Below are 12365 nucleotides of genomic sequence, written 5' to 3' on the forward strand. Positions count from 1 at the left end.
GGAGGATAAAAGCTAAATGAGGGAGAGAAAGAGAAATATGAATGAAAAGAGAAAGAGAAAGAGGAAGAGAAAAGGAAAAGAGTGAGAGAACTAGGAAAGAAAGAGAAAGAGGGAATAATAAAGAAGGAGAAGAAAAGGAGGGAGGAGAAGGAGGAGAGGAAGAGAATGAAGAAAGGAGGAGGAGAAAAGAAAGAATAAGTGAGGCAGAGAAAATGAGGGAGGGAAGAGAATGAGTAGGGGAAGAGCACGAAGAGGGAAAGAGCAAGAGGAGAGGCAAGAGAAACATGAAGAGAAGAGGGGAAAGGAGTGAAGGAAGAAACTCTAAACACAAAATAAGAAACTACATAGAGAGTACTCGCCTATGGAGGAGTCCTTACTTTGGATTTTGCAAGCAATGGTGGAGAGAAGGGAGAGAGGCATCTAAGGATAAGGTATTTTGGAGTGAGGGTTGTCCTTCCAAGGAGAAGGGAAGAAATGAAAGCACCACAACATTGCAACTAGTTTAAGGAAGAGAGCATGAAAATGTCCATCATTAAAAAGTAATAGCAACAAAAGAATTGTAATTATTAATATTGAAGGTGTTTCAAGGATATTTTGATGGAAGTATCAACACCACTCTCATTATCTACCATTATTTTGATATAATTTTGGATGTCTATGGTTTAGTGTTTAATCAGAAAATAATTCAACAATTAGGGTGTAGGGTTTTATAGAAAATAGAAAATGTATATGGGGCATAGGGAAAAAAGATACCAAGCATGGTAGTGTATGACTATGGACCTAATCATTTTAAAACCATCTCAATAGGGCCTTGTTAGCTCACCCTCTATGCTTACCCTCTGTGTGTGTGTGTGTGTGTGTGTGTGTGTGTTTTGTAAGAATGCAAACCATCAACCTTTTTTGTAGTGCGAGGATTTCAAGAGGTAGAATGAATTTTGATGATGATGGGCCTTTCACTTACCTTCATTCCAAGTGACATAGGTCCTACCAAGCCATGGCCCCTTTGGATCTTTGTTAGCTATCCTAAACACTCACTGATGGAAACATTAGTGGCTTATTCCACAATGGATGCTTATCTATGAAACTTTCAGTGCAAAATTCTACATGAGGTTATAAGATTTTAAGGCAAATGATGGCAAGGCCTTGTACATATCTCGATGGCCCATCTAGACCTTGTGAGCACATCTAATCCATGTATACAGATCCATATGTACTACACTATTCCAAATGTTCAACTTTCTAAATCACAAGGAGTCATGAGCATCCATGTGGCAATGTACATGTGACCATACCTTAAATTACAACCATATAGAAATGTATGTCCACTCAAGGTCAAAGAAGCCTTATACAACCATCATATTTTTTTGCTTATTCTATTAAAAAATATGATATAGATCCTTTGCCCTATATATATATATTGGGCTTATTTGATGTTTTGTAAGCTCCCAATGGTATTTGGATGCTTAAATAGAATTTCTATGATACCTAATTGATTAGTTTGTAAATGTTACGAGAATTGGAATTATCCCATTAATTTAATCCTTAGTATTTAGTTTAGTGAGATCCAGCATTTTTGTCGCGCAGCTGATGCATGTGTGCTCGCTGTTCCGTAGTGATGCATGTGTGCTCCTACATGGCTGGATATACAGCTGCGGCTGTATGAGTGTGTAGTGTTGTGTACACCACTTATGCGATGATGGTATGTGTAGCATGTGTGCACCATCCATACAATTTTATTCATGTGTAGCATCAGGTGCACCATGAGATGGTATGTATCGCATGTGTGCACCATTCATCTGTGATTTATTGATTTTGCATTGCTATAATAGTAAAAGGTTGATTGATTGTGGTGATTAATTCCAAGGTTATCTTATGCTTGAAACATTTCATTACTATTGATTGTGTGAATCTAGGGGAAGAGTAATTGATCGGGCGATGGCATCTGGCAAACATGATCCGCCATATTTTAGGCACGTAGGTGCAACTTTAGTGATGCGGGGATGAATAAGGCTTATGCCTAATTTTTGATATTACAAAAGCTTATGTACATATTTGAATTTTGGAATATTAGTGGCTTGGCTAAGTGAATAAACTAAAGTTAGAAAAAGCTTTATTTTTAGAAAAAGCCAGCTATTCTAGAAGGTGGAGGGGCTTTTTGTAAAAGGGTGCATGGAGGAAAGCACAGAGGCTTGTATGATTTTTTCTCAAAAGCTTTTTGGAGGAATATACATAAATACATAGGAGGTGGAAGGAGAGCACCACTCTTATTGGGGGAGATTGTACCCAACACACTTGTTCTGTCTCTTCCGTTTGTGAGTTTTGAGAGTTTGTGCATATTTTCGAAGAGTGTTGCTACGTTTTTTCAAGGATTTGCAGGTTTCGCAAGCATTTCCTATCGCAGTGGTATCAGAGCCAAGGTTTCGTTGTCCATAGCACGAGAAGTACACGCACCCCACGTCCTCAAACAAGAAACCGTAGCATGCATCAGATTGTGGACACCGCAAACAAGAGTGTAATGAAGTTCGAAGCAGCTGAAGCGAATAGCGCAGAACGCGAATCAGAGGCAGAAAAACATGCAGCGAAGAAAGAAGTCGGCCGTACACAGACAGGTCGAAGCTTGCAAACGCACACCCGTGCCCTAGCTCCTCCAAGCGTACGACTAAGGCAGCGACCAAGGCATAGTCCTTGGCATACCTAGCATCGAAGGCACCGTTGGCTGTGCGCAAGGAAGCCTTGGGAGATTGCTCTTAAAACTTCTTGAGAGGTTCCCCATCCCGGTATTGTTCTAGCTCAAGTCCACTTAACAATTGGTGACTATCCACTAGATCAAGTGACTTTGTTACTCTATTCTTTGAAGTTCCTAGTCATAAAGATATCCTTCAAGGGAAAAGTGCAAACAAGGGAGCAACCCAATGGATTTTGGAAGAGGAGAGTCTCAAACGCAAGTGTTCACAAGAGCAGGAGGCAGTCTACAAGTGCTGTCGGACACGAGCTTTGCTTTGTACCTTGCAACGTGGATTCACTTGTTAGAATCGTGTGAGTTTGAGAGCCCACAAAGATACTATTCGACAAATAGCCGCTTTCAAAGCTTGGAAACTAAATTGAGATAAGTTTTGTGTTTGTGTGTATTTCCTTTCATAATGATTTCTTCTTTGCACCGTGCACATACTTAACTATGTCTGGAAGGCGTATCCCATCAAAGATAGGTTATCTTGAAGATCTACATCATGATGAGGATGTGGAAAACAATCACCATTGATCAAGAAGAAGTTCAACACCGATGACACTTACTGAGGAAGAATGGCGAGAACGCTATCAGCATGAGAAGTAACAACATCAAGAAATTGAAGATGCTCAACTTGTCACATGTTACGAATGCAAAGAGAAGGGACACTAATCTCATGAATGTCCAAAGAATCCACTTGCTACACACAAGATAGGTACCCAAGCAAAGAATGCTACCAACAACAACGGAGGCAATGGAGGGAGAACCAATGGACGTACCAACAGTAATAGTCAGTGCAACAACTCCGCACGCATCAACTTGATGATGGATCCCATGATAAATCTTTCAAGCAAGAGGGCAAGGATGAGGACAATGACACTAAAGATGCCGACTACACCCCTTCGGGTAAGTGTTATTCAGGTAAAAGTGCATCTTATTTTCGTACTTCTTTGTTACATATGACCGCACTATTGCACGAAAAAGAACGTAGTGTCTTATTTGATGATGGAAGGACCCATCATTTCATTTCACAATGTTTAGTTGAAAAGTTAGGGCTCTCAACCATCAAAACAAAATATAAAGTCAAATCAGCTTTTCAAGGATCAAATTATAATTGTTTGCAAATGGTTAATGATCTTGAGGTGACTTTAGGGCCATTAGTTGAGAGCTGTGATTTCTTAGTCGCTCCTTTGCGTGAGCAAGATCTCATTCTAATGCCAATCCTGATTATCTTGAATGCACCATTACTGTGACTCAAGGCACTAAGACTATGACTCTAGAATGCGACAAGAATCTTCCCTGTTGGCCTATATTGTCACATACCCAAGTTAAAAGAGCTTTGCACAGATGTGAGAAGACATATCTGGTTATGGTCAATAAGATTGAGGCTAGTCCTGAGACTAAGAAAACTAAGCAAGAGCCTTTGGATCCTTTTCTAGCTAACTATGACGACTGCTTTATGGAAGACTTACCCCCTGGCCTACCTCAATCTAGACATGAGGATCATAAGATTGACCTTATTCGAGGTAGCACACCACCGTGTAAATCACCATATAGACACAATCCTACTGAGCAGCAAGAGATTCAATTCCAAATAGAAGATCATTTGGCTAGAGTCCTAGTTCGACCTAGTAGCTCACCATTTGGGACACCCGTTCAAAACTAAATTGAGATAAGTCTTGTGTTTGTGCATATTTCCTTTCATAGTGATTTCTTCTTTGCATCGTGCACATACTTAACTATGTCTAGAAGGCGTATTCCATCAAAGATAGGTTATCGTGAAGATCTACATCATGATGAGGATGTAAAAAACGATCACCATCGATCAAGAAGAAGTTCAACACTGATGACACTTACTGAGGAAGAATGGCGAGAACGCTATCAGCATGAGAAGCAACAACATCAAGAAATTGAAGATGCTCAACTTGTCACATGTTACGAATGCAAAGAGAAGGGACACTAATCTTATGAATGTCTAAAGAATCCACTTGCTACACAAAAGACAGGTACCCAAGCAAAGAATGCTACCAACAACAATGGAGGCAATGGAGGGAGAACCAATGGATGTACCGGATGTACCAACGGTAATAGTCAGTGCAACAACTCCGCACGCATCAACTTGATGATGGATCCCATGATAAATCTTTCAAGCAAGAGGGCAAGGATGAGGACAATGAAACTAAAGATGCCAACTACACCCCTTCGAGTAAGTGTTATTCAGGTAAAAGTGCATCTTATTTTCGTACTTCTTTGTTACATATGACTGCACTATTGCACGAAAAAGAACATAGTGTCTTATTTGATGATGGAAGGACCCATGATTTCATTTCACAACATTTAGTTGAAAAGTTAGGGCTCTCAACCATCAAAACAAAATATAAAGTCAAATCAGCTTTTCAAGGATCGAATTATAATTGTTTGCAAATGGTTAACGATCTTGAGGTGACTTTAGGGCCATTAGTTGAGAGCTGTGATTTCTTAGTCGCTCCTTTGCATGAGAAAGATCTCATTCTAGGGATGCCTTGGCATGTCGACCATAATGCCAAACCTAATTATCTTGAATGCACCATTACTATGACTCAAGGCACTAAGACTATGACTCTAGAATGCGACAAGAATCTTCCCTCTTGGCCTATATTGTCACATACCCAAGTTAAAAGAGCTTTGTGCAAATGTGAGAAGACATATCTGGTTATGGTCAATAAGATTGAGGCTAATCGTGAGACTAAGAAAACTAAGCGAGAGCCTTTGGATCCTTTTCTAGCTAACTATGATGACTACTTTATGGAAGACTTACCCCCTGGCCTACCTCAATCTAGACATGAGGATCATAAGATTGACCTTATTCCAGGTAGCGCACCACCGTGTAAATCACCATATAGACACAATCCTACTAAGCAGCAAGAGATTCAATTCCAAATAGAAGATCTTTTGGCTAGAGGCCTAGTTTGACCTAGTAGCTCACCATTTGGGGCACCCGTTCTCCTTGTCAAGAAGAAAAATGGAACTTTTCGAATGCGCATCGATTATCGTGCCTTAAATAAAATCACAATGAAAAATTGATACCCCAGAGTTGATGATCTACTCGACAAGTTGAAAGAATCCACAATCTTTAGCAAGATTGATCTTAAGTCAGGATATCATCAAGTGAGAGTGATCGAGCCCGATATTTTCAAGACTGCTTTTAGAACCCAAACTGGTCACTATGAATTTCTTGTTATGCCTTTTGGATTGACAATGCACCTGCCATATTTAGTTGGATGATGAATCGTATCTTCCTACCCTATCAAGACTTTGTGGTAGTTTTCTTTGATGATATCATGATTTATAGCAAGAGTCAAGAGGAACATGAGAAACACTTGGATCTTGTTTTCTCTCTCTTACGTGAGAACCAACTATATGCCAACCTAGAGAAAAGTTCTTTTTTCCAGCCTAAAATTGAATATCTTGGACACATTGTTTCAGCTGAAGGCATTTGAGCAGATCCCAAGAAGGTAGAAGTGATAGTAAACTGGCCATAGCCTAAAGATAACCATGAGTTATGATCTTTTCTAGGTCTATGTAGTTTCTATTGCAGATTTGTTAGAAATTTTACACACAAGGCACATCCATTGACCAAACTACTGTGTAAGACTCGTGCTTTCTCTTGGGGTGAGCAGCACACTTTAGCTTTTCAACGACTTAAGGGTGCAATGACGCACACACTAGTTTTGACCATGCCAGACTTTACGAGACCCTTCTTTGTCATGGTTACTGATGCTAGTGGACAGGGTTTTGGAGCTGTGCTCATGCAAGATAACCATGCAATTGCATTCGAGTCACATAAATTAAAACCAGTAGAGCTAAACTATTCCACATATGATAAAGAATTAGCCGCTGTGGTGCATGCTCTTAAACTCTGGAAACACTATCTTATGGGTTCTGAGTTACTCATTAAGATTGATCACTAGAGTCTTAGACATCTCCTTACTTAGCCGGTGATCTCAGATCGGCACATTAAATGGGCTACCTTTATTGACAGCTTTAAACTGATGATCCAATATCAACCAGGCAAAGACAATGTAGTTGCCGATGCACTAAGTTGTTGACCTAGCATAAATATCTCAATCATCGAGGGAGACCCTTTCGAGCCTATGAAGGTGGACTATCCTATTGATCGAGACTTTTTAGAAATTTGGCATAAGATTAAGCAAGCTAATAGCACCCCTATGGCCTCGTATTCGATTCATAATGACTATCTATTTTACGAAAAGCACTTGTGTGTCACTGTACCATTTCGACGCTTGGTGCTAGAAGAGGTACATCAGCCACCCTACATGGGACATAGAGGCATCGTTGCTACGTATCAGACTGTAATTCAAGATTTTTCCTGGCCTAAGCTTAAAGTTGATGTTGCAACTTTTGTTGCACAATGTCTTATTTGTCAAAAAGTCAAGAGCTACAAGGGCAAATATCAAGGTTTACTTATGCCTTTACCAATTCCTGATGGCCCATGGGAGCAGATTTCTATGGACTTTATTACTGGATTTCCTACAACTAGCTACTTTATTCCTTGTAAGAAGACCATGACCGTAGTTCAAGCTGCTCATTTATTCATTAAGCACATCTTTATACACCATGGCCTTCCAAAAGTAATCGTGTCAGACCGGGATAGTAAATTTTGTAGTAACTTCTGGACTGCACTCTTTGACAATCTTGGTACGAAGTTAGATTTTTCCACTGCTTTTCATCCCCAGTCTAATGGCCAAACTGAGGTCACACAAAATACTATTTGTGACATGTTATGTGCTTATGTGCCTGGTCAGCCAAGCAACTGGGACAAATTTATACACATATTACAATTTGCCTACTACAACACTAAGCACTCTGCTACAGGCAAATCTCCATTCCAAATTGTCTATGGAAAGACTATTCCTACTCCATTAACCTGCCTTAAGCACCAAGTAGAGGCTCTTGATTGATTTACTGAAGATTTCTCTAGCATTTTGGCTACTGTCAAAAAGAATATCGAGCATGCTAAAGCTGTGTATACTGCACATGCAAACAAGGGTAGAAAGAAAGTTGTATTTGCTGAAGGTGACCTAGTTATGTTACGTATTAAGAAGCGTAGACTTAAGAGTATTGAGACACACCCTGTAGTTAAGTTTGCCCCTAAATCCTGGTCCCTTTAAAGTTTTGGAATGCATTAATGACAATGCCTATCGGCTCGAATTACCACCCGATTGGAAAATTCATAATTCTTTTCATGTGCACCTCCTAAAACCTTTCCATGGAGACCCACCAGTTCGACCTATTTTAGACGATGCACCATTGCTTCAAGGAGAGACCTAGCTCTTAGAGCCAAACTAGTAGATCATTGATCAACAAATCACTCAAATGAGACGTGGAAACTCGTATCTTATTTATCTTCTTACATATAAGAACCACCCTATTGAGGATGCTAAGTGGATGCCCGAGCGATATTTTCGCCAATACCCTGATTTATTGACTACTTTTTTGTCGCGCAATTGAGGGCAATTGCGATTTCAAGCAAGAGGGATGTTACGAGATTTGAAATTATCCCATTGATTTAATCCTTCAGTATTTAGTTTAGTAAGATCCAGCATTTTTGTCGCACAGCTAATGCATGCGTGCTCGTTGTTCCGTAGTGATGCATGTGTGCTCCTACATGGCTGGATATACGACTGTGGCTGTATGAGTGTGTAGCATTGTCTGCACCACTTATGTAATGACGGTATGTGTAGCATGTGTGCACCATTCGTACGATTTTATTCATGTGTAGCATCAGGTGCACCATAAGATGGCATGTGTCGCATGTGTGCACCATTCATCTGTGATTTATTGATTTCGTGTTGCTATAATATTGAAAGGTTGATTGATTGTGGTGATTAATTCCAAGATTATCTTATGCTTGAAATATTTCATTAATATTGATTGTGTAAATCCAAGGGAAGAGTAATTGATCGGGCGATGGCATCTAGCAAGCATGATCCGCCATATTTTGGGCACATAGGCGCAACTTTAGTGATGCAGGGATGAATAAGGCTTATGCCTAATTTTAATATTACAAAAGCTTATGTACATATTTGAATTTTGGAATATTAGTGGCTTGGCTAAGTGAATAAACTAAATTTAGAAAAAAGCTTTATTTTTAGAAAAAGTCAGCTATTCTAGAAGGTGGATGGGCTTTTTGTAAAAGGGTGCATGGAGGAAAGCACAGAGGCTTTTGTATGATTTTTTCTCGGAAGCTTTTTGGAGGAATGTACATAAATACATAGGAGGAAGAAGGAAAGCACCACTCCTATGGGGGGAGATTGTACCCAACACGCTTGTTTTGTCTCTTCCGTTTGTGAGTTTTGAGAGTTTGTGCGTATTTTCGAAGAGTGTTACTGTGTTTTTTCAAGGATTTGTAGGTTTTGTGAGCATTTCCCGTCACAGTGGTATCAGAGCACTTAGCATTGATACAGGCAAATCTCCATTCCAAATTGTCTATGGAAAGACCATTCCTACTCCATTGACCCGCCTTAACCACCAAGTAGAGGCTGTTAATCGATTTACTGAAGATTTCTCTAGCATTTTGGCTAATGTCAAAAAGAATATCAAGCATGCTCAAGCTGTGTATACTGCATGTGCAAACAAGGGTAGAAAGAAAGTTGTATTTGCTGAAGGTGACCTACTTATGTTACGTATTGAGAAGCGCAGACTTAAGAGTATTGAGACACACCCTGTCGTTAAGTTTGCCCCTAAATCCTGGTCCCTTTAAAGTTTTGGAACGCATTAATGACAATGCCTATCGGCTCGAATTACCACCCGATTGGAAAATTCATAATTCTTTTCATGTGCACCTCCTGAAACCTTTCCATGGAGACCCACCAGTTCGGCCTATTTTAGACGATGTACCATTGCTTCAAGGAGAGATGCAGCTCTTAGAGCCAGACCATATCATTGATCAACAAATCACTCAAACGAGATGTGGAAACTCATATCCTATTTATCTTCTTACATTTAAGAACAACCCTGTTGAGGGTGCTAAGTGGATGCCCGAGCGATATTTTCGCTAGTACCCTGATTTATTGACTACTTTTTTATCGCGCAATTGAGGGCAATTGCGATTTCAAGCAAGAGAGATGTTACAAGAATTGGAATTATCCCATTAATTTAATCCTTCAGTATTTAGTTTAGTGAGATCCAACATTTTTGTCGCGCAGCTAATGCATGTGTGCTCGTTGTTTGGTAATGATGCATGTGTGCTCCTACATGGCTGGATATACGACTGCGGCTGTATGAGTGTGTAGCATTGTGCGCACCACTTACGCGATGACTGTATGTGTAGCATGTGTGCACCATCCGTATAATTTTATTCATGTGTAGCATCAGGTGCACCTGAGATGGTATGTGTCGCATGTGTGCACCATTCATCTGTGATTTATTGATTTCGCATTGCTATAATACTGAAAGGTTGATTGATTGTGGTGACTAATTCCAAGGTTATCTTATGCTTGAAATATTTCATTACTATTGATTGTGTGAATCCAGGGGAAGAGTAATTGATCGGGCAATGTCATCTGGCAAGCATGATCTGCCATATTTTGGGTGCGTAGGTGCAACTTCACTGATGCGGGGATGAATAAGGCTTATGCCTAATTTTTGATATTACAAAAGCTTATGCACATATTTGAATTTTGGAATATTAGTGGCTTGGCTAAGTGAATAAACTAAAGTTAGAAAAAGCTTTATTTTTAGAAAATGCCAACTATTCTAGAAGGTGGAGGGGCTTTTTGTAAAAGGGTGCATGGAGGAAAGCACAGAGGCTTTTGTATGATTTTTTCTCGGAAGCTTTTTGGAGGAATATACATAAATACATAGGAGGTGGAAGGAGAGCACCACTCCTATGGGGGGGAATTGTACCCAGCACGCTTGTTCTGTCTCTTCCGTTTGTGAGTTTTGAGAGTTTGTGCGTATTTTCGAAGAGTGTTGCTGTGTTTTTTCAAGGATTTGCAGATTTCACGAGCGTTTCCCATCGCAGTAAAGAAGAGAATGCATATTAGGGAAGCCTAGGAATTCAAAGAATAGGTAGACAAGAATCTATAAACTAGGCCATGTAAGGCAAGTCATGATACATGAATATTCCAATCCTCACGGAGTCTTCACATGGGAAATACGTGCATATATTAATCCTTGTGTGGTGCATCAAAAATCACTTCACTTATGTAAATATTCTATTACAAGGAGGGGGAAGGCATTCTAGGTAATTTGCAACAAGTTGCACGCAGTATCCTCATGAACCAAAACTAAGTTAAAATTGTTGGTATTTGCTAAAAAATATAATAATAAGTAAAGAGGATAATGCATATGAGGGAAGAATAGGAACACAAAGAATAGGTCAAAATAGAGTCTACAAGTTGGAACACGCAATGAGACATGACAAGTGCATATATTTATTCCTCATGTGGGGAATACACTTGTGTATCTTCCAAGAGGTAGTTTCAACACTAGTCTTGATTATGGTTGAAGACAAATACTATCTTATGCAATAGATCCAACACATCTCATCTATTGACAATGCTTCTCATTATGAATTTATAAGGTGCATAAGGATGGCTTGATGTAAGCCGTATCATACCCTTTTTTAAACGAACACTATTGAATTATGAGAGGAGCTTTGTTTGAGTACATACAAAATCTCATATCTGTATTTGACTCTATGTTAGTCTACACATTGCTTCCAATAGGTAAACAGTGTCAAAATCCAAAAGTAATAGATTTCCATGTTTAGAAGGAGTTTGCTTTGCTATAGATACTAGGTGTAACCCTTTTTTTGGTATTAAAGTATTTGTGAGAGTTTGCAAGATATTTGATGTGCATCAGAGGAAATAGTGTCAAAATCCAAAGTAATGATTTTCCATGTTTTAAAAGGGGTTTGCACTGATATAGGTACTGGGTTTTGAAACCCTTATTTTGGTATTAAAGTATTTGTGATAGAGTTTGCAAAGATATTTGATATGCATCCGATTAATGGGTACGTTCGTTATATTATTCCAAAAGTTTGGCGACCAGTATCTTGCCAGTAATAGCATGCAAATTGTAACCTTGTTACAGATTGCAAATTGTATTGTTCCAAAAGTTTGGTCGCTAGTATCCCATTCAATACTGACATAAAATGATATGTTTTTCAAACAAGTGGTTTTTAACTTATTTTACTCCATTGATATGAGTTGTCTCTCTATTGTGTTTGTGGTTGTTTTTTGAATTTGGAGGCATTAGGTACAAACTTGGTAGTACAGGTTACTATGCATTTTATTGCATTGACATGAGTTGTCTCTCTATTGTGTTTGTGGTTGTTCTTAGAATTTGGAGGCATTGGGTACAAACCTGGTATATATGACTACTCCATCCATGCTTACCCAAATGATTTTACTATGAGCATATGAGCATGTACCTGCTCATATGAGCATATGAGCTTGTACCAGCTTGTCGTAGGTGTAAAAAAGATTTGTTATAGGCAAGATGCACAATGGAGAAAAAATAGTAAAGATATCATTGTGACACATGCCTATTATACCATACCTAGATTATTACACATGTTTTGTTGTGCTTCATTTGCTCAACTTATGGATTGGCATGCTCAAAATTTGTCAAT

Source organism: Dipteris shenzhenensis, chromosome 10 (genome assembly GCF_047967505.1).
Source record: "Dipteris shenzhenensis isolate YYH24624 ecotype China chromosome 10, Dip_SZ_1.0, whole genome shotgun sequence".
NCBI lineage: Eukaryota > Viridiplantae > Streptophyta > Polypodiopsida > Gleicheniales > Dipteridaceae > Dipteris > Dipteris shenzhenensis.